The following is a 24,853-nucleotide window of genomic DNA, read 5'->3' as shown; positions in this document are numbered from 1 at the left end:
CATAAAAGCTTCTGTTTATTGTTATCAAATTGCAGCATTGCACTGAAACATTAGTGTGTGGGTTAACCTGTTTCTTGTAGCATTGCAGTGAGAACAGATTAAGTAGCTGAACAGGCATAACAGGCAAAAAAAATAATAAAAAAATAGCAAAAGCCAAATGACAGCAATAACATGGGACAACAAAAGAAGATAGCCTAAACTGCTACCAAACCTGCAGCCTGCCTTTGGCTCTTGCGATGTTTGGCACAAGAGTACGAACAGGTCTGGAGCAGAAGCTTGGCAAGGAGCTGTGCTAGATGTCTTTGAAGATTTCCAACAAGCAGCTAGGTTTTGGCTAGGAATCCACTGCCTCGAAAATGCAGCAAACTCCACCGTGGGACAATGCAAGGAGGATGTGTCTGTGAAAATTTTGTTTCCCCTGTTCCTCCTGATTAAGTAGCACATTTGACATAGATCAGCAGCCTCTGATGGTACAACTGCTGGTGAATCAGAAATAGTGTGATACTTTATTTTCCTCTGTGATGGATGTATACCCGTGGCAGTCTCTGAACAAATGTATTTCAATTTAAAACATTACGAGTTCATAAAAGAATGCAGAACTGACACTGATGCTTTTATTGTCAAATCAGCTCAGCGTATAACCTCTCTCCTTCAAGCAAAGTCTTGAGCAAACAGACCTTGCAATGCGATGTGAAGGTTAATGAGCATAGTCCTTGCCTGGCTAAAACTGGCAGAAAAAAAGCTACAGTGGCTGCTTTCTCCTTTGAGATCCCCAAAGTGGCTTGTGGAAGTTGCATTTCCTTGCCCTGGTTGTGCCCCAGGCTCCTCATGAAAACTACACCTTGGCTGTGCTGGTGGCAGGCTCTGCTCCACAGCTCAGTTAGGTCTATTTTAGCACAGCATCTCTGTGAAAATATCAGTTCTTTGGGGCGCCCAGTCCAGAGGAGATGGAAAGAGCTGGAGGTACAGGTTACCTTAACCTCTTCTTAAATTAGCTTGCTAGGTAATTATACAGCTCCCTAAAATTTCAAACATTGAAAGTGGCCCGAAATGGACATTTCAGTTTTCCTGGTGCATTTTTTTTTAGCAATCTAACAGGAATCAGATTTTCTGAAGTAGCTTTTGGATACCAATTTCCTGGCTAGCTTTCTGAATTCCTAAGAAACCACTCTTCTTAAATCCAATGACTACCTTGGAAAGCTTCATTTTGTTTTTTAATACCCACTGAGAATGAAAATCTGGTGCTCCGTACTTCAAACTTTTTTTTTTTTTCTTTTTTTTTCTTCTCCAACCTGTTAGGCACAACATCAGTAAGACGTGATAAAGACTGTCAAAGGCTTTTCAGTGCATGGATCTCATACAGGGCTTTTAGTGGAGGCAACACAGAGGCTGTTGAGGACTTGTGTTCCACCATCAGCACTTTGGATTACAAACAGCAGTGAGCTCTACAGACCAGGGGTGCAACACACTGCACAAGTGCTCCTCATGGATAGCTATGTAAGGAGCTGAGCAAAGTCACTGTAGAAAAACGCATGCCTCAAAATCTCACACAGTCTAACAGCAAGAAAATAATAAAGCAGGAAGTTGTTAAAGAACATGTTCTTAGTTGAATTAATTCACATTTCCTTACCAAAGGACAGAGGTTCTAGGAACACTGTGAATACAATTGACTATCTAAAGCTGTGTTGAGCTGCGTGTTCTACAATGGGTTAAACCTAGCTAAAAAGAAGGGCTTAAATGCTGCTCTTCATTTACAGCAGAGAAGACGGCAATCCTCAAGTCATGTCCATGCACAAATACAACTGTACCTGGTCAGGAAACTCCTAATCTATAGGAACACCCTCACTGGCACACAACACTGGGTCCCACCACAGATATGGATGTTCAAAATGAGATCTCAGATTTACAAGATCACAGGAAATAAGGCTGGAAGAAAATCCAAGAAACTGTCTATCCTGCTTCCTTCCCATCCATCTTACAATCCTTCTTGAACTATGAAATGTTTTTGACTCATTCTTCTTGTCTTTATATTGAAGTCTTAGTATCTTTATTTCCCCTTCTTTGTAATCTAAGAACTTAACACAAACCGTTCAGGAGAAAGAAAAAAAGAGAAAAGAAACCACGCAAGATTCTTCTGACAATGGTAATGCAGATGCATAAATCTTAACCGCTTTTTAAATTCATGTACTGCATCCCATCAGATGTGCTACCTGCTGAAACCAGCATGATAGCTACACATTTAAAATTAGTTCTTAATCGGAAGACCTTTGAGTTTTGAGACTATAAACTTGCGTGTTCAAACTTTGTGACATTTATACCAAGGCACCATGATTACTTGAATTTATTTTTCATTATCAGTAAAAAAAGACTTCAATACATTATGTACGATTAATTTGAATGCGAGTCCCTGAAAGAGGAGAAAAACAAGAACACTCCTACTCTGAAGTTTTAGCACTAAGCAGTTTTTTTGTTTGTTTGTTTGTCATGGAAAAATACCCTATTTCTTTTACAGCTTACTTGGCAACCTTAGGAAGATGGGCATGAAGCTTTTAATGCCTTTGTCCATTTAAAAGCTCGTCTGATCACCTCAAAAAACAGCAACAACAACAAAACATCAACCCCAAGCCCCAAAGAGCTAGATTATAATTATTGCATTTCCTAGTGGCCAAAACATTACACAGCAAATGTTTTACTAATGTCACCCTACCCCCCTGTTTCAATGCTGATTTGACATTTTGCTCAAAACTGTTTGCAACGAGGACACAATGCAAAATCCCCTTCCAATTGTAAGTACAGTTTCCATGTAATGTAGAGCACAACCTGACCACACACGGAGTGTGCCCAGAGATGCTTGCTCCCATTTCCAGCTTTCATTTGATGCTAGCTCACCTGTGTGCACCAACAGCTGTCACGGGAGCAGATACATCGCCAGCTGTATTGACTCTATTGCACTCTGTAGTTTCTCTCCCTTGGCAGCTCTGGGGTTGCCTTCCCAGCTGGAAAACAGTTATCTCCCCAGCATCGTGCGTATACCATCCGTGCAGCTCCATCATTCAGTGATCATCATCACTGAGAGCAGGAGAAGCATGGACATGCAACAACATTGCACAAACCGTCTAAGCCTACAGCCCCAAATTAACTGATTTCCCTCTCAAATCTCAAGTTTTAGGCAGGCTGGTTTCCTCCCTTTCCTGGCATCTGCTGTGTTGTGAAGCAACTGAGCCTACCTGCCGGTCAGAGGCTCTTTCCAGCAGGGATCATTTTGCTAAGCAAAAGGATTTTACCCCCAAAATATCCCTCTGTTCATATGTGAGAGCTTCTCCTTTTGCTTAACATCATGGCAGCACATCCCTTTGACAAAAACAGTACAATATTGCTGCTGAATAAAATGCCTGCAACTGAACAAAGTGCCCCTGTGTTCCTGCCAGAGGAGGAAATGGGGATGCAGGACCTTAGGTGCCTTAGAGGTTCAGAAGAACAATGGCCTCCAAAAAATACCTGTGTAGACCAGGAAACTGCAGCATGGCTCTTGCCTCCACTGGGGAAGTGACAGGAGCAGTGACACGAAGGTGGCACACCCGACAGCCAGCTCCACCACCTCTCGTGTCAGCAGCCATCGGTACCACCAGCCTCATGCCACGTACGTCAGCAGCATGCACAGGGAAAGCTTTGCTAGCAGCAGGGTGAGTCAAGGCCATGCCGAGACAAAGAAAGGAGATGGAAACACGATGGGACTGCAACAGGCTCCACCCCACAAATTCCTCCAGCAGGAGCCGGCAAATAATCACTGCAAATTACAGCTGCCAAACCAGAACATAATTAATGCGCAGCCTCAGCCAGAAGACCATCTTAAGGGAGAACGTGGTCTACTTAGTTCGCTTACCCATTGTAAAAGGAACTTTATTTTTAGGGATCACTGCTAACGGCAGACAGTTTCTTGGGGGCCATCAGGACTTAAGCAGATGTGGGAGCAGATGGCAGGACAATAATGCTTTTTTGGATGATTGACTAATACCTTTTGCCAAATGCCAGTAGTAATAAACATATTTTGCCCATCTTAGATTGAGTGACAAAGAATTTTCATCCCCAGAGGTGGCAGTAGTTGAGTCTTACTTTTCTTTGCGTGTTTGAGAAGCACCTATGAACCGTACCCCACAACGCCTTCTCCTTCTTTCCCTCCACCTAAGAAATTGCAGTTCTCTATCTATTTTGAAAAGGTAATACAAATGTTTAATCAGTTTTGTCATGTCTTGACTCTGCTGAAAGCAGGATGACATATATACCAAAGCAAGGGAGTAAAATCTGTCCAGCAGAAGGAAAAATTTATGGCCGCAATTTTGCAGAAGGGTCCCTATGATGCAGTAAACTGCAAGAATGAAGCATGAAGAGTTTATTAAAGCCATAAGAATCCTGAGATGAGATTACAGCCTTTATACTCTGCCACGCTTAAAATTTGATAACGCATGTCTCTCTCCCCCCCTTCCTCCCCCTGCCAGCACTCCTGGAAAGGCGGAGAGGGTAAAAAACTCCACAGCAGATTGATTCTGATTTCACATGTAGCGTTCTCATTAATTTTCAAGGCATCAACTCACGCAGATCAAAGTGGCAGAAGATGCTGACATCAGCTTTCATATCTGAGAGCTTATCACTCCCTGATGATAAAATTGTAGGATTATCAAGGAGTGTATCTGCAAGTCTATAGCTACTGTAAAAAGCACCGTGACATATAAATGCACAATGTGACACCATTACTGTATCATCTTTACTGGAACACTTAGCAAAACATTTCCAGTGTCACCAAATGACAGCCATGCCTTTGATTGTACTTCTCCGTTTTGTAGCCTTGGAAATTGTGATCTGGGGGGCTGCATGTTTTCTCTTCGTCCTGGCTATCCCCAGCTCTGCCGTGACCATCTGCCATGGAAAATGTGCCATGGAAGATCTGGAGCAGCGTGGCCAAGGAACACTTTGCCTTTATCCAACACACTGATGGAGATAGCATCACTGTGACAGCAAATGATTCCGTAACACCACCATTAGAAAGGCTTATTTTGTCATTTTTTTTTTAAACTCAGTTTTACTCCTACACGAAAGCTCAGGAGTAAAGGCCACGGTGTCCTCTGGAGTTCTAACAAGCTATACCCTTTTGGGTGCTTGTTTTGTTAGAAAAAGGGACAAGTCAGGGAAACCAGCCTTAGTTTTCCCTCACAGAGGGTCGATACAGTTCTAAGAGCTCTTAGGGCATTAAGTAAACGGAAAAACAATTTCCCAACAATGACAGAGCCTAACATCCCTGGTACTTAGCCTCTGACAAAAAGAGAGAGGTTGCAAATTCTGTGTTAGGCGGTGATAGCACCGTCACCTTCCCAACCACTCTTCTTCCCTCCGCTACGTCCCACTATGCAGCAATGCAGGCTTAGTGAGGAGTTCACCAGAGGAACACAGGGAAAAGGCTATCTGATTGAGCTCAGACACGTAGATAGACATCTCATCAGCAGCCTGTCTGGTTGTATTGCCCCGAGTAAGCTTTGGCAAAAACAAAGCTGCAACATTTCTCAGAGCCTGTTCTCCCCGCTCTGGGAATAACACAGGAGGGTGGATTCTTTCTTGATAATCCTCATACCATCAAAATGTATCTCACCGAGTCAGAAAGTGTTTATGGATTGCAAATATTGAAGAAGTAAGGTGGAAAGCACACTTGTAGCACTCCCCATTGTAGGCTGGCTTCTCGGCAAACACAAGGGAAAGAAGTCTACGTTCTTGTTTACCATAAACCCAAACCATTACAGAAATCTTCAGTCAGAAATCCTATATGAAGAATTTTGCAAAATGCAATACTCCAAGGCATCAGGCTGTTTGAAACTGTTAATGCCCAGTCCCCACAATCAAAAAGTACTGCTTGAGATGTCCCAGCTCTAGCCTTGGCCATGCCAGTCCTTGAGGCCTACCAACACATCTGCTCCTGCACAGCTGCATAACATAAAGCATTTAACCTCCACCCTACCTCCATGCTTCTCTGATTGTCTTCAAGAGAGTGCAGGAGAGTTACTGGGAGGAGTTGGGATATAAATCACCTGCCTCACGGTGAGAAGCTTCAGGCAGTTGACTGGGTTTATCCAAGACAAAGTTACAGCAAAGGCATGGTTCACAAAGATGAGAGGTTTGCAACAGAAGCCAACTGGAATTAAGGGTCATGTTCCCTGAGAAAGGGTAGATATCACCTGCTGGCTATACTGCCTGAAGTAGCTTATAACTCACCCATTCCCCATAACTACCCCAGATTTCCTGAGTAATCACTTAAACAAGTGATAAAAATGAGTCCTTTCCAAGAAAAGGGACTATACCTAGCAAACAGAGAGCCCAGCTGGCTGATTAATGGGAAAAGCCATTTGATCTCTGAATAGAAATAGTAGTTAGCCACCCAGAAAACAGCAATGAATGCTGTATTAGGAAAATAGGAACAAGAATTGAATAAAATGCCTTTTTAGAAGGTCATGGACCACCACCTTCATAGATGGTGTGATGTCGTGACCACTGAAGCACTGAGTAATGGATACCTCTTCTCTGTACATTTAAAGAAACTGTGATACAAAACCAACATTAAGACTACTTAAACATGTTCTAGACAGAACTCAGACTGAGGACATAATGAAGAAATACCACCCAGCAAAAGTAATAACGCATGCTGTCAGTACTTGTAACAGTCCAAAAGCAATTTCTCCACCAGAACTGGAAAGGAAATACTTTTGTTCAGTGGGATCTTCTGACATTTTGAAATGCATGTGTATTATAAAATAGTACAAGAGTTGAGATTTCTCATGAAATACCAAACGGCTGTGTTTTGATAATGTTGAACCATTTTGTTTAAAGAGAGAATAGGATGTCTTAAATCAACACTGAAGCAATATAAAAGCGAACATAGAGCTTTTTAGCATAAAATGAATGTTAGAGTACAAAAGCCTCAATGGAATTAAATGAAATAGCATGAAAATTAAATGTTTTAACTCATTGAGACAAGCAATTCAGCATTACATAAGTGACATGCACAAACTATTTGCTTCCACACCTTTCCATTGAAAATGGCATCAAAATGTAAATGTGCCCTTGAAATTTATTTCATTGAAACAGCACTGTTACAGTTGCAAGCCTTGTTTTTCCACATTTTTCTTCTGATTTTTACTTATAGAATATGGGAGTCAACTGCAGAAAAAGGCTCCACTTCTCTGTTCATGGTTAAGCAAACTCACTATGATAATAATATATACATATATATATTTTTTTCCCCTTCCAACTCTTATCAAAGCAATGGTCAGATCTTTTTAAATGGCATCCTTTTTAGCTTGGTGTATGAACGTACACTGAGAGATCCTCTTCAGATCACATCTGAGAAGTTTCTCTGCTTAGGTGAATTTTGAAAGCTACAGCAAGTTTGACGGGAACAGGCGCAAGTTGGATGTACTGAAAGAGATTTAATAGCAAGAATGCCAGCAAATATCAATAAATGTCCATACCAGATTGTGACCTTTCTAATTCAAAATATAACATGATCAAGCACAACACAGCCCACCATAATGGTCTTTTAAAACCTTCTACTTCTTTTTCTAACTTGTCAATTCAGGTGAGGCTTTTTGCTATCCAGTGACTCTTCCCTCCTAAATGCAAGCATCTTACCACCACTGTCAGACTCTTTTCCCACTTTGACATGCATGGTGTCCTCTTATTTGGCAGAAGGATGTATTCGTCAGCCGAGGCAGGTGAAGACCTGCTAAGCTGAATGAAATGCTGCTGCTGCAGACACCACTTGGAATTTTAATATCTAGATCATCCCAAGTCTTTTCTAGACATAAAAAGGTTATCATTTAACCCACTAAATGTGTGTGATTAAAGGTCAGGATTTTAAAGGAGTGCACATTTTAATGCTACCAGCAGCGAGCCTGTTGATTTAATGTCCAGATTAGATCACCAAGTCAAGCTTTCCTGCCTATTAATGTTTACAGCTAAGCAACTGAGTGGAGATATTTAGCATCTACACAGTGCCTTCCTTATGTACACACCCAACATGCACAAGGTGGTAAATAGTTCAACTTCCAATTTACAAAGGAAAAAACAAAGTGCGGGGGGCTTGCTGCTACTTGCTTGCTCAACATGACTCTGCATCCGTAATGGTGCTGGGAATTTGACTCACCCACCCTGGCAGCTGCCCCTGTCCTCTTAGCCAACATGCAGCACTGATCCAGATGGTAAAAAGGAGCTTCAGATTCTCCAAACATGTTTTATGAAGAAGGGGTAGAAGAAAGGGGTGCTACAGCTCACAGTCTCTGACTCCAGGTGAGAAAAGGGCTGTCGAGATAGCAGACGGAAACTTAACTTCCAATACTTCTCATATTTTTTTAATACCGAATTTTCACTCCCAGAAGTAGTGCCATTAAGTCATTAATAGAATCTGATGGTTTTTTTTGTTCTGGTAAACAGTTTTCTGACATGAGTAAGAGAGGCTCATTCTGGCAGTCACGAAAGGGACCCTGAACCAGAGATTTCAAACTCCATGTCGTAACTTTCTGCCTTATGGGTATCTCATTCCTATTCTTTCTTACCTCCTTTCCTGTTGGGATTATTTTTTATAAGATCTTTCAGGTTTGAAATTGGTTTAATGACTACAAGAACCTTTCTATTTTTTTTTCTCTGTGTGAGATTTTTCAATATAAGATGTTTGGTGACCTTAATTATTCTTGACAGAATTTGTTATACATATCTCTTGAGACAATTCAGTTACTTTGTGTTAGGTGCTCTATCTTAGTACTGCTCCTTATAATTACTTCTGAAATCATAAATCTCTTGTAAACTTGACTTTTGTTTTCCTTTTGTTGCCTGTTGGAAAGCCATTCACACTGAAATGATCTCATCAGTCTTTCCAATTTGAGAAAGAGAACACTGTTAAATGTAATTTCACCACCTTGACCAACCCCATGTATTTCTAAAAGAGGTTCCATAACTTTATCTTTTTGCTTTGCAGAAGCATCTCTTGAGTACCTATGTTCTGGCATAATACCAGAACTGTAAGCAATGGATTACATGGATTTCCAAACCATACTTACAACATGGCCCTAAAGTGTTTTCCTTGAGATCCAGTGCAAACATACTACATCACAATCCTACAAAACTCTTTGAACAAGATGACATGGCAGCCTCAATGGTGCACACAGAATTATTCTACCCTCCTCTGTCCTGACTGATCACTCCTCCATCCCCTCCTTAATTCAGTGGCCACATGGCTGTGTAGCCTTTCCTTGCAGCAGTTCTCTTCTCTTTGGATTGATTCCAAAGGATGGGGAAATCAAAACCACAGCCCGATTCCCATCCAGCTGCCACAGAGACCCACCTCCACTCCCAGCAGCCAGTTGGCACATCTCGTCTTGCATCCTGAAACGGTGCTCCAATGGTGGACAGCAAGGGATGTGTCATCCCAGCTTCAAGTCCCCCATTTTCCTTGGCCTAGAGCTGCATATAAATCTGAAGACTGCTGGAACGTGAGCTGAGACCCAACAAAGTCCACCTGAGATGCAGCTGACCTGACTCCCTAAGAGGCACATACACGCAGGCATACAGGCTGCCCATTCTCCAGACCCACGCCTAGCTACTGCAGTCTGTACTGTATTTTACAGCGAGTGTTACATCATGAAATAAAAAGAAAAAACAATAATCATTTGCTGCCTTTGACAACCTGGTCTTTTTTTTTTTTTTTTTTTTTCCTACTTAAACATTCCTTTGTAGCATCTGACCTCTACACACTGATCCCCAAAGATACTGTCAGGATCCTGTGTTACACTGATGAGAGGCTAGAGCCTGAGCTGGAAAACGTCATGTGGAACATGGTAGATAAGGCTGTAATTTGCTAGGTCCTGCATTTTTGCCACCTAACCTTACCCATGAAAGGTCTAGGAATAACAGCTTTGAACAAATGGAGGGCTGGAGTGGGAAGTGGTTGAGTCACCATCCCTGGAGGTCTTTAAAAGACATTTAGATTTAGAGCTTAGTGATATGGTTTAGTGGGGACTGGTCAGTGTTAGGTCAGAGGTTGGACTAGGTGATCTTGGAGGTCTCTTCCAACCGAGGTGATTCTGTGAAACACTACCTTCAGAGCCTGCGTAGGGAGACTGAGAGCGATGAACTGGTGTCCCAAAGAGAAGGGCTATCATGCGGCCACTGACAAGGACTGCCTTTGGACTTGCATAGTGGAGAGAGGAAGAAATTACCAGGATGGTGACTTGACATCAGCCACTACAGCAAAGGGACCAGCAAGTGATGGTGCAGAGCTGCTCCACATCCCCTTTTCATTTATGTTTGGATTTATAGCCCCAGTGGTACCACAACTCTGATGCAGAATAAAGCACTACAAGAAATTTCTTGCAGAGAGAGCCAGGAGACCATGGTACACCTCCAGAGCCATCTGTTAGTGCACATACAAAATCTCAGACCTTTTATTATCCAGGCAAGCCTGCTGTATGTCTTATACAAACTTACAAGCATACGCTATAAGCCTACAGTATTTCACACCCCAAATGCGTATGTGCACTCACTCATTCACTTCAGGCTGGGAGTGAGCCCTTAAGCGTCCTGTCACAACCTTGCTTTTTCCAGGTAATTCACATTACTTAAGCTGCCACTGCAAGAAGCAGATCTCAAACAGAAATAATACAATTTCTGCAGTAACTCCTGCTTCGTTTACACAGAGGAAAAATCTGAGCAGAAACTGAGCTGAATAAAAACTGCAAATATTAATGCGACGCAAGACAGCAAACCAAACAGTCACACAAGTAAAGTGGCTAGAGAATTCACATGGGTGCTTGCAGTCCCTTTTCAGGCAAACTCTCACCAGTGGTTCTCAATGGTATGAACTAGGAATGACCTGATGTGCCAGAGCACACAACAGGCTCTCCCTGTTCCAGGGAATGTTTGAGATGCTTTCAAAGTGGAAGAGCTGTAATTAGAGGGGTGAGGGACTCACCCCTTTCAGTCTAAAAGTTGGTAGGTCAAATTCTCAGCTGGGATGCAATGAACGGAGCCTGGCTCACAGTTGAGACATAGATCATGTGTCCTAGACCCCCTAATACCCAAACCCAGACCATAAAGAATAGTAGTAGTTCTAGAGCCAGATGTCAGTGTACAAATGTAGACATGCACATATTTGTGTTCCCTCTTTTTTTTTTTTTTTTTCTTTTCCAGCATGCAATAAATGTCCATTTTTAAACTTGATTTCCTCCTCCCCAGCAGAATCCTGCATCAATGGTGCCATCCCTTCCATTTTGTTGCAGGTAACTACACACACATCTTGTCTCAGTTAGTGAACAGGTTTATGCTTTAAGGCAACATCTCTATTTGGGAAAGTGCTTGAGTATGTGTGTAAATCCACTGCTCCTGTATGGCTCAGCTACTGTGTGTTTATCAGTGTCTTCTTCAGTAGTTGGCCTTAAATATTTCTCCCTGGAGTGGATATCTGTAAAGTGGAAGTTTGCTAGCCAACTGCTCACCTGCCAGGGACATAGCAAGATACACATACTACTTTTCATTACTTTAATAATGTAAATGTCTGAATTAAGTTTATTTGGGGCTCTTGAGACAAAGATAAACATTGAATAGGAGAGATATTTGCATTGGTATCTTCCCTTGTGCTAATTAATACAAATAGAAAAAAAAATATATATATATATGTATATACCTATACACACACACATCAGAACAATGATGTGGCAAGACAAGACAAGGCAAATGCAGGGCTCAGGTTTTGTTTTCTGGGTCAAACAATCATTTGTTCTCCAGCTCAGATCTACCACATTCCTGCAGTAGTGAGCTAGTTAGGCAGACTGTTCCAGACAATAACTTTACAACAGCATCTCATGGAAATTATAGCTACTCAAAATTCATCAGAAAGGGTTTGAAAGAAGTGACACTCAGCTAACTGGAAACACAAATATGATTTTGTTCTGATTTTGATTAGATTTGTTCAGGTTTATAATGCAAAACTGAAGATTCAAGACCTGGTCTTCCTGCCAAAGGCAGACAGATATACATACAGGGAGGCATATCTGTATTAGTTAGTTGTTTGTCAAGGAAAACACTAACATGTACTAGAAAAACAAGTCTGTGAAAACAGAAATTTTGAGTGTTAAATAATTTCTTAACCACTTTTGATAAAATTATGTTAAAACTATACCAATCCAAAAGGTAATGAGCATAATTTAGCAGAAAGAATTCAAGCTTTGAAGTCAACAGATTTGCTTGTGCTAGTAATTGATCTACTGTAATAACTTTTGTCTGTTATAAGAACACCATTATCTCAGGAAAAAAATAAATCACTTTCTCTGAAAGACAACATAAAAAAAAGACCTGCAGTAGGTGTGTGCTCTGCAATTTGGTAAACATGCTGTAAAACAATAACATTTTAGCTACCATGGAGAACGTGACTCAGCTGAAGGCACTGAAATTGCACAAAATGAAAACAAACAGATTCAGAACACCCCAGCCTGCCTCAGCCACTGTAGGCAGTCATAAAAATGTGCTAGTAGAATGAGTGTACAAAGCCCTATTTGAAGGCATTGAGCCCTAAATGCAGAAATGGTAGCCACTGAACTTTTCTCCTGCTGCAAGTTTTTGCCTTTTTTTCAGCTGGAGCCTCTCACGTGCAAGACAGCAAGTCACAGGACAGTTTCCTGTCCTGTGCAACCACTAGAAGGACAAGTGACTCAAAATTTTGAGATACAGTTACTTTAATAGAGATAGCCTTTAAAAAAATGTAGAAAAAGGTGTTTGGGAAATTTGTTTCTTTTCCTGCTGCTTGTGTCCTTCAGAACGCACTCTGTCTGTTCCCAAGTATCTGCTGCAGCACTTTGAGAAACAGAGCTCCAGATTTTAAAGAAGCACAGTGAGGACAAAGTGGACACTGAAGATGTAGGTAATTCATTATAATATTGGCTGTACTTTCAAGATGTGCAAACATTTTTAACTCTATCAGGTAGAGAGTTCAATACTTATGTCTATTTAGTAACATGCCCCCTGCCAATCCAGATGGACACTCAAAAGCTATTTCTAAATCTAGTTGATGGTGTTTGTAAGCAGGCATCTGACTATGCACAAGCGTAGATCAAATGCTGTACATGACCTGTCAATGCAATTTTACCTGTTACATTGTCACAGACTTACCTGGGTTTTTAGTCCTCCATGCTGTCGCTGGTCAGAGAAGCTTGTTGTGTTGAACCTGTCAGCTCCTTTCCTTTTCCTGCACAGGAGAAGGTGGCTTCCCAGTCTGTTTAAGACAAAACAAAACAACAAGAAAAATTAGTTTAATAAATAAAAGAACTTCCTTCAGAAATGCTTTTTGTTCAATAACACTGTGATCTGCTAATAAAGACGTCATACTGCAGGGAACAGGTGATGCCATTTCACTTTCTTGCTAGTAGGCACCAGAATAAGATCACAAGCCTGTGTCTGGCTGTATTACCCCTGCAGACTGTACTAAAGATGGAGAAAGCATAGTCCAAAAGGAAACACTTTTGTTATTTACTAGACTTCACGCCTTTTTCTGTCCTTTTCACACTACATACCTCACGACAATGAATAGTCAAACTGACAGACCTGCCTGCAGACAACACTCTTTACAAATACCAGTCCTTATTGCAGCTCCTCCTATATTTTCATTTTTTACACATTCTGAGGAGTTTTGCACAGAATAATTCTCCATCCAAAATAGCTAATCTAGAACCTGCAAAATCCAGTCACATCCATGCCACTACATATATACCTGGAACCAACCAATCTTCTGGAGCACACAACTTTTCGACTCTAACTGCATCCATATGGCATTTCTCTGGTAAGGTCAGACTGAAAAGATTATTTAAATAGACACTTACTAAAATGTTTTTGTAGGATACAACCTGCTGTAGCGTAACAATCTATTTTAGCACAGGGTTTAATGCCAGTGAACGATCTTCAGCCCGATGGTCCTCACTTTTTAGTGTCTCTCCCCTTCTGCTCATCACAAAGGATCTCCCACCCTTCAGGCACTGCCCAGGCTTCACAGCATGAAAACATCCCCAAAAATTCCCACATTGAAGCAATATAAATGAAGGAGTGTGCCCACACAAAATACCGTCCCCCTTCCTCATATAACGATACGCTGAGATATACAGCAACCACTGCTGAATGGTGAAAGAAAAGAAATACTTCTTACACTCAGGGAAATGAATTACCCTGTAAGTCCCTAATCACACATTCATGGAGAAAACAGCTGCTTGCTGGGTTTTTCTCCATGTAGCCTGCAACAGTACAGTGGGATTACTTGTCAGAAAGGTAAGCTGAATTCACACCAGAGAGGACTGCATGCTAATATGTAGCAGAGAATATAATTAACAGTCACATTCTAATTAAGGGATGAGATGGATTTTTTGCTGCTTGAAGCATTTCAAGAAGGATCCAGTGTCTCCTTTTGAGAGAGAATCTCTTCCCAAGCTACAGGCTCCAGGCAGGATTTACTGGCTCTGATCTATTAATAATGCTGATGGTTAGACTAGAATGATCTTTTTTAGCTTTGAAATCTGGAATCTAGGAATAAATAACAGGCCCACATCATGCACATTCCCTGTTAACGTCCGTTCTTTTCCTTTCTGGAAAATTTCTGTCCTTTCCTGTTAACCTCCATTCTTTCCTTTCTGACCTGCCTTCCCTTTCTTATCAGATGAAGTTTGCACTGCTGGTGCTGAGCAGGAATGATAAACAACATGCCTTCAGCAATCATTGGGGAAGAAAAAGAGAAGTTTTGCCTATTAAGTCTTAGCTAAAGGTATTTTTAAAACAGATTTTACATTGGAACAATAAAAATGGAGAAATTTATAGATATCGATTATGTGTCCTAGACAGGAAAGGAAGGAAAGCAAAAGGAAGAAAAAAACGACTTTATTCCTGGAAGTAATGCTGATCCATTGGATACAAATCAAAAGACAAGGACTTGACATAGAGTTTGAAGAGTAATTGATGAATGGATTAATCCATTAATGATTTGATGTTTTTATCACAGTGTTTTCTATCTTCCTCTGCTATAAAGTTTTCTTTTTTTCTCACTAGCTCTCATTTCGCAAAATTATTTTCTATTCAATTGAAGAGTTATCTCTCTGGTTACTAAGACTTCAGATGACACACGACAGACAGACCGTAGGACACAGTAAAACATTTCTGCAGTCTGCACATCCTGTGAATGGCCCGCACCCACAGGATGTTAGTATGAGTAAACTCTGCAGAAACGTGATGACCAGGACTATGAGCACCTCAGATCTGCACGGGGAAGCCTCAGTGGCAATATGCAGAGCCTGACTTGCAGAGCTGTGCAGGACACACGAGCCATCAGGATTCCTAGAAAGCCCAAAGTAGGCCTGTCCTTGGGGAACCGTGATGGGCGTTGTTTGTGATCTCTCCCCAGTTACATGGCACACTCCTCCCATCTCCCTGGCTGCTTCTATGAGACAAACGCTTCTGGAAACCAGGCTGCATTTTTAAACTCCATAAAGTGAAGTTTTACAATATTCTGTAGGCACAGAATAGAAGGGAAAAAGTAGTATTTAAGGGTCGAGACCAGAACTCATTGTGCTATTCCAAACCATGGCGTTGGTTTGTCATCTACATCACTCAAATCAACTAGCTCTGTATGTTTAACTTCCTATCTGATCAAGGACTAGAGCTTCCCGTACCTCTTTGGGCTGTTGGAAAGCTCTGTGTCTACCAAGCATAGATCTGGAGTACAGAAATGAGTTTTAAATACACAACACGTGAGATCTAACCTTCATTAAAGACGTCACAGTTGGTACTGGTCTATCAGCAGCAGTGTGACCACAAATGAAAACTATGCCACCAATTTCATTAACATCACACTACTGACCAGCCTTCCCTGACAAGTTCAGAGGACATATTGCAAGTAGTGACCGTGGATCTGTATTGGAGTTTGTACCCCCCAGAATCATTTTCTCCCAATGATTTTCCCAACTGCACGATGCACTTAGCTGGTCATCTTGACGTGTGCTGCTCGGTTAGAAACGGGATCAAAATTTATTCCTCACTAACTGGCTGGATTCAGAGGAAATTGTGCCTAGTAAAACTGAGGCCCCCAAGGGACTCAAACACAAAGCTTTACCCAGGCTTTATAAAATCACATATGTAATTTAAATCAGCCAAAAAAAAAAAAAAAAAAGGCATTAAAGGACAGCCTTCAGCTTTTGTTAGATAAGAAGTGTTAACAAGAATTGTCGGCAATGAAATATCTTCACTCAGAAGTGAAGCATACAAAACCTTGTATCAGAATTTGGATACCAAATAATTCAGGGTCCCCACTACCATGCATGCTTAAAAAAGACGCATTTTGAGTAGTGGTGGGTTATTTACTTATTTATCCTTTCTTCTTTTGTTGTTTGTTTTGCTTTATTGTTGTTTTGTTTGCTTTTTCTAATTTTAAAACACACATTGGTGTTTCTGGCATGCCCAGTTATTTGGACAGACACCTCACAAACTGGTAAGTGTAAGTGGGCTTAGAACAGAGACATTTTATTCACTGAGCACTTATGAGTGAGGAAATTACCTTCGGAGGCAACCCCCTCTCACGACATTTACATTTCAAAATAAATCAAGTTTGCTTAATCTCTAGTTAGCATCTGCACTTCATGCATTTTTTTTTCCTAAACAAAGATAAAATGCCATGTACAACGAACTAATGGTTTAGAAATAGCTTTCACATTAATCACCCAAGTACCAAGATGGTGCCAATCCATTAATCTCGACTGTGGTACTTCCTGAAGAAGGATAGATAAGTAAACAGCCACAAAACATGGAAGTGCTTAGCTTGAGTAGAATTAACTCCAGTACTGGTGAAAAGGAAAATATGAAAGAGGCCATTAAACACATGGTTGCACTAATTTATTTAGATTTAAAGAACAAGGGGACCATTTGCTGTAACTAAATGTAAGATAATTAAAAGTGGGAACTACCAATTAGAATCAATATATTAGCAATAAGCACTCCTAAAAATACCGCGATGCTGAATGTGCCAATGCTAACAGTCCATTTTGTTTTCCAAGCACTGCTATTTCTAAGAGCTCTGAATAGGCTTTCCAGCATACAGCACAGTTCACTGATTTCTTATGAAGACAAAGCACGCTGAATCTCCCCTTGTATTAAATGTCCAGTAAGAAACAGCACGTGCTAACTAGCCTCCATCCGAGCACTGCTTGCTCTTACTCTGTATTGACCTCAACATACATGTGTCCATCCTAGCAAATTTTACAATTGTGTGCATGAATTTGGCATGACCTGTAGCAACTACATATCAGCAGTAGCCCATTAAGCAACCGCAGCACAACTGCAGAAGCAGCCAGGTCTAATGGTAAACAGCCAAGTCTGCAGCCCAGATCAAGCCTGAGACCAGACTTTCCAAGCCCTGCCCAGCAATACATTGCAAGACTCCCTCCTTCCATTTTGTAAGCAAATATTCTAAGTAGAGTCACCTTTTTAAATAAATGGGGTCTCTTTTTCTTACAGGGAGAGTAGAGATAAAAGAGCAACAGGTGATGATGATTCCTTTTTGCATGAATGCAGCCACGTGTACCTTCCATTAGCACAAAAGAGCTTTACACACATATACACCACGAAGATATTCTATGCCCATACATCTATTGAAAGGAGAACAAAAGTACTGCGTGAATGGCAACCCTAAATACAATGGTTAATAGAGTATTGTGTATAGCTGACAAGCAAGATAATATGCCTACAGCCAAAGAAACACATTTTTATCATCTGTAGGTAAAAGCAAGTGGATATAGTTTCTTACAAATTCCTATTTACACATTTCATAAAACCTTGATTCCCTGTAGTCCTGTCCAGAAAAGCACTCCAAATTCATTTCTCTTAGTAACCCAATTCACTGTTATTGACAACAGGCTTTATTCTTTGCAAAACAACAAGACTGAGAATATTGCAGGGTCTTTCTCTTTCAGACAAAGGAAATCTCATCCATAAAGATCTCTTGGATGACAGCCCTCATCATGACACAGATGCATATGAAGAAGTTGATGCAGGTCAAGGAAAAACACTGCTGAAAGAGCAGTAAAAGCAGTAAGAAGCACGTAAAGTGATAAAATACGGAGACAAGATGCTTTGCCAGGGAAATACAAGCTAACATCATTTAGAAATATAACGCCACCACAGCAGTACCTCAAGGACTCAGTAGAGGTATGGGCTGCAGGATAGGAGCTTTCCTTGACCCCAGAGATCTTGTAACTCAAAAAGACAAAGTTACACAATGCTTGGCAGGGGTATATAGGCAAGAGAGGGCAAGCCAACTTCCTGATGTTATTTTACATTTCGGCACAAGCTGCAAGGTATTCTGAATAGAGGCTCCAATATTTGCATCATCTGCAAAACAGTAAATACTTGCTCCTGATACCAACAGACTTCTTGAGCAGTCTGGGCATGAACCCGCACAGCATGCAACCTTCCTAAAGAATAACACCAGCAGAATTTATCTAATTTAGTACCATACGTTGCTCTCAAATCAGTGGGAATCATCTGTGTCTTAGTTTTAAACTTGCCTCTTGGTGTCTCAGAACACCAACATACTTTTCAGTACGGGTAGGGGAAAACGATCTATCTCCCCTACCATCAGGTGCTTTATAGTACTTTACTCTGTGTATTTTCAGTTGGGATAAAAGTCTTCCCTAAGGCTTACAAGCTCTAAGCATTCAAATTTCTCCAAGCCACTTTCAGTGTCCTCGTGTTTCTTCTCCTTACCTCTGAATGCCATTTGTTTGCTTACAAGCAAACTCACGACAATGTTTGTCAATGAATGTAATGCTCTAGTTAGCAAGGAAGAAGCTTGTCATCTAACACTTGCTATAAATACTCTTCATTCAGTGGGCAATGGACTATACAGGCATTTCTCTGAGATAAGTTGCAGCAAATAATTTTAGATATTTTTTATCCACTTGAAGTAGTCAATCTGAATTGAATGCAACAGAATGGTTTTCATGGCGACAGCTGTAGCAAAAAGTCCGCCTATAAAAGATATGTCTGTATATATAAAAAAAAAACCACAGTTAATAGGAAAATGCTGCCTGTAGACAGAAAGGAATACACAGTACTGTATAAATGCTGGGTGGAACAATAAAGCTCTTGTTGTGATGCCAGGCAAAAGACTGTTTGTCAGCATCAGTATGTATGTGGTCCTAGGACCATGCAAAATATATTAAATAGTGAAGAAAGGAAAGAAAACTAAACTAGGCAACTTATAGGGTTATACAGAGTGCCTACAGAGATTCAGTCCCTAATGCATGTTGAAATCAAGACGCTAGGTTTTTGAAAACAGCATTAGGTATATATCTGCTTCTCAAGGGGCCCATATGCACTACAATGCCTGGCCCTTGAGTAAGCCTATAGTGCTCCTAAATCCATTAAAGACTCGTGGAAATCTCAGAGTATTTCTAAATTGCCATGTTCATAACAGATTTCCTAGAGGAAGCTCTGAGTTGTAACAACTTCTGCTGGAAGTGCCAAAAGAAAAACATTACTATGATGCATAGGGCATTAGTTGCACTGCAAAAAGAAACAGAATAATAGAACCACACTGTAATGATTTTCAAAACTATTAACTTTGTTAATGAGCGATTAAAAATTTACTCCCAGTACTGATTCAGTGAGAAAACACAATCATTCATTAAAACTTCATCCAAAAGGCTCTTAATCCAGAGTTGCCTTCTGAAATGTATGGACAGTGCATATGCTTGGCTTTAAATTACAAAAGCTTGGAACGGGGACAAAATTATCTTTGGAAGGAATAATGTAAAAGTTTTCTCAAAGCATTTTCTCCCATTTTACTGCAGATGTGGAACAGCAGTTAAAGAACAACAACAACAACAGAAATGCACACACAGGTCAGTGGGACTAAGAGATACATTAAATATTCAGCTATTTAACATTACTAAACACCTCTGCTCTGCTGCTAACTCCGTGCTTAATATCAAATAACTAAACACAAGCCTACAAAACAGGAAGAACGTATTAAAGGATAGCATTGTTTAATTTTCCAGGAATGCTAGTCCCATTTTCGAGGGTTTTATTTTTAAGGAGTAGGTAAAGGACAGTGGTTGGCAGCCAACTTCTCTATTTCATTACAAATCTAGTGATATTTCATGCTCGAGTTGTGGTTCCTGAAGCCCTCTGTATCGTGAAGGAAATTCTCTCCTTGTCTTTTATTCATTAGTGACCTGCCTTTCAGCTGGCAGAAGAAAGCTTGAAAACGTAAACCGTGAAGAAATACCCAACACACATACACATATCATGGTGTATCAAGACTGTAAGACAATTTCATGACTTATGGGATCTTTGCTTACAGTTTCACTACTTTGGCAAGTAGCAAACTGCTCTGAAGTGATCTATGAATATGCAATTACAGTATCAACACCAGATACTACTGTATTTCAAATTAGAACATTTTCCTTTGAAATGCGGTGAACTAATACCCAGTGGGACTGCAAGGGAAGCCACAAGGGAATAAAAACCACAGGCTTCTCAAGAATACACCAGAAGGAAGGTTGGACAGCTTCAGGCACACTGTCCCCCATCACGCTGCCAGGTCTGTTTCACTACAGCTTAGGATCCTACATCAAAAGTACTTCCAAGACAGAGATGGGTGCGTCTGCCAGATTTGTCTAGTTAGACAGGTCAAAAGAAATGATTTGGAGGGAGAAAAAAACTTAAGAGGCTTTTCAAATCAAGGAACAGTAAAGAAAGAAAATCTACTCATCCTTATTTCGTTTTTACTGTTTCAGCACAAGAAGATGATGATATACAAGACTGCAGAAACACCATTTCTGGCGTTAATTTGGACTCGTGAAGACCTTGTTAACCTCCACTGCTCTAATATGCTTTTAAAGTGGTTCTTTCAGCACCCTCTATAAGAAAAAGCGTGTTTTCATTGAAACATCTGGGAGCAGGACCTCAGGAAAACAAAACAAAACCTTTTATCTTTGGGGAAAAAAAAAAGATCATGAATTACTAAGAGGCAGGGCAGTTTTATGTATTAGTTTCAGTAAAAGGGTTGTGGATCTGTAGAAAAGCTGATAAGCCTAAAGGAATTTCCAGTGATATTCAGAGTGAATCATCTTGTGGGCCCCAAAAATTCTTCCAGACCTAACTGGAGTGGGTCTATGTATTTTCCAGTCAAAAAGTCCCCCTAGAAGAATACAAACGTACAGAAAAATGCAGAGGAAAACAATTACATGCAAAAGACTGCACACATCTCATGCCATGGCAGGTTACCTGGAGGTCAAACCACACAGCAGAGCTGCCTTAACCATTCTTACAAAGAGATAAAATATAATTAGTTATCATTCTTGACAACTCAGGCCAAAGATTAAGAAAATAATAAACACTGCTAAAAAAAATTTGCTGGTCAGATCACCGAGGAGGTGTATTAAGAAAGTCTTCCTGCCCTGGTTGTTAGTTAAAAGGGCCCAAGAATGCTAACAAAAAGTTGTAAAGCACTCTTGTTGTCATCAGCTTTTTGGGCCACGAAGAGGAAAGACTTCATACCAGTTCAAGGTATGTTCACTTCATGGGTCAGAGCATGACTGCAGTGAATAAATACATTAATTTTTAGTCTTTTTTGTAGGAGTCTTTAGAAACAGCCTCCCCATAAGCCCTGTTTTATTCTTTACACAAGCCTTCTAGGAGTTGCATGATATGAGTAAGAAGGCAAAGTTTCTAAGTCTTTCCACAACAACCTCCACCCACTCCTCTCCAAAATCGAGAGGACTCCAGCTCCCAGAGATGAGCACACTTTCCAGAGCACTAGCAGTCTCCCAGCTGCTGAGCTGTTTTTTGGAGATGTCTGATGATATGCAGACAGAAATGTGTAAGCACATCCAAGGAAACACTTTTCCAAAACAACAAACAAGGACTGGAAACATGGCAGCGAGCGTGCTAATAAATCAGGATTAAATGCCATCTTGTTTAGTCATGGTGTTTTTCAACGCGTTTTATTTTCATGTGCCGGTTCAACTCCTTTGTGTCGTTCTCATCGCCAGTGCGTGAGCTGCTCTTGTCAATGACAGGATGGCTGATCCTAGAAGATGCTCGGGGCACCTTCTGGGTGCCTCTGGTTTGCGTTGGTACTGCCTGGGAACCAAGCAGGCTGAGCATGATGGAGGATAAGGCCCGAAAAGCAATTTGAAATTAGATGTTTCTCCTCTGGCATCCAGCAGGGATGACATGCAATTGGCCAACACACTGATGATTATTTTTCCATTACTCCGAGAGCAGTTTCATCCTTCCTTATTTTCCTCTAATTGCCCTGACAGTATTTCCTAATCTGATCAAAGTGAAGCAGATTTTAAAAATATATGCTTTTGCTTCTACTCATACTGTTAATTGTTGACAAGCCTTGAGCTGTTCTGTTGTGTAAGGGGAAAAAAAAAAAGAAAAAAAAAAAAAAAGGATGCTTGCTCTAGACCATTTCAAAATGTGAGAAACACTGGCTTTTCCCAATTACTGTGCCCTGAATCCTCTGCACATGAAGGATAAACAGAAGATTAAAGTATCCTTCTGGAAACCAAGATACTAGTGTCTGCCTCGGGGCTGTGCTTGCAACTCCATGGGTAACCAGAAAGTCTCTCTGAACTTCTCCCCTATCTCCATTGGTCAGCCCAGCAAAACCAAAACAAATATTTTCCTTCCTTCGGTATTTTTGTCTTATCTGTTCAGTTTAGCACATCATCTGGGATGGGAATGTCTTGCACTGTGTGCACAAACAATGCAGCATCACAAGATACCAAGTCCTGGGTTGGCTGGTGGCCTCGAGCTGCTACAGTAGTATAAAGAATAAAAATTGTTGGCCAGATCTAAATGGTATTTGAAAACTGATCTTGCTGTAACAGTGCTATAAAAGCTCTACTGCTTCTTCATTAGAATTAGTTACCTCATCATCTAATATATTCCTCTTGAATTTTTCATCCCAAACTACAAGACATAGTAATTTCTTATTGCTGTCTACTACAAAGGCTGCTACATTAGCCTCACCATAAGCAGAACTAATGAGCTTCAGTACGTGCCCTCAAAAACATACTCCAGAGGGACTTCCCTTTATAAAACATGAAAAATGGATGTCCAAAAAGGTCAACGTGACAACTATAGAATCATCAAAGGAAGTGGAAGCAGAGGGTGGCTGTTTTGGTCTGAGCTGAAAAGCATAATGTTTCCTTTTTTGCATTAAAATTCATCCTTCCCATCCCTCCATACAGCATTTCAGTTTGGTTTTAGCACAGTTTTAACCTTCAAAAATGGAACCTGTTCACATTTCCTAAACTTTATCTCAAGATATGATTTCTAAACAATCAAAATATTTCCTCTCTGAAAATGCCACCTCGATTTCAGCACTTTTAAGCAAAAACAAAAGGGCAAGATAGGAACAAATTATCTGCAGATTCAGGCTGAGTTCAGTAGGTAGTTACAGTTAAAAGAAAAACAACATTTTTTCACGAGATAAACTATTCAGCCAAAGCACTCTGCACATATCTGCTGTGAACACTTTACTTTGCTGCTTCTTTATTGGGTTCTGGAAGGAGTTATTGAGTTTCCTTATTGATTTTTACTGAGTGAAACAGTAGTATTCGTTGGGTCTTGACTGAGCTAATTGATAAGCTCTTGGTAATAAACAATAGCAGTGGCAAAAAGGTAAATGAAATGCAATCAATGCAAGTCAGAACAAAAAAAAAAAAAACAAAAAAGAAAAACACCTTCAGAAACTTGCAAAATGGTATCATTACAGCTACAAGCCAAGTGTTGCTGCAGAAACACTTGAGAGCTGTCGGAGTAATGAGTGCTACTGGAAGTGTAATGACTGCACACTGAGTAATTAACATGTTACATGAATTTCTGATACATTAAGGACGCATGTTTATTTTAGCTTGCTGGGCAAGATCAAGTAAAATAAAGTATTCTATAATTTACCCAGTATGGAGTTTTTGCTTCCTACAGCTTGGTTATAGCCTAAAATTGAAGATGCGATTGCCGACGTAAACTCTGCATTCGCAGTTAAATCAGTGGGGTTCACCTTAAAAACCATATTGAAGACCACAACTTGTTCTCTTATTGCAAACTATTAAAAACTATTGACCCATTGCTCCAACAGCTTGTGAATAACATAATACTATATAAATCATTATTTCATTGGTCTAATGCCTTCTGAGTCATGGCTGATGAAATCTTCATCAATTTGCTCAACAAGCAAAAAGCCACAGTTTAAGTCCAAGAGGAAAACAGTCGCTTCACAGAGATATTATACAGATGTAATGCAGCTGTTCAGCTGACTAAAAGAGAGTCCTTGCTCCTCTCCCTCTTGAATACACACATACTTTTAGGTATTAATGGCTATTATTCAATCTGCGACAGGTGACAGTTCAAAACATCAATCCATAAGGTCAAGGAGGGCACACTAATCCTCAGGGGTCCCTTCCAGCTCAGGATATTCTGAGTTTATAATGCAGTTAGCATAGAGCATGTCAAGCAGATACAGAGTTCATCCCTTCCATGCTGCTGAATAATAGGGTTTGATTGTGAAACAGATGTAGGCAAACGCTTAAAAAAAATAATAATAATGATAATTAGAAAAGCCTTTTTCACAGAAAGCCTTTTTTTTTTTTTTTTTTTAATGTAGGAAGTTGAACACTGCCTACAGTCATGTGCTGCTGACCCAACTAGAAATACCGCTGTGGCTGTTCACTGTAGTAAGCCCAGATTTAGGGGCAGTGTGGCTAGCCCAGGTCAGGCC

The sequence above is a fragment of the Netta rufina genome (assembly GCF_964035555.1).
Source record: "Netta rufina genome assembly, chromosome: 4".
NCBI classification, from domain to species: domain Eukaryota; kingdom Metazoa; phylum Chordata; class Aves; order Anseriformes; family Anatidae; genus Netta; species Netta rufina.
Note: the sequence above shows the minus strand (reverse complement) of the source record.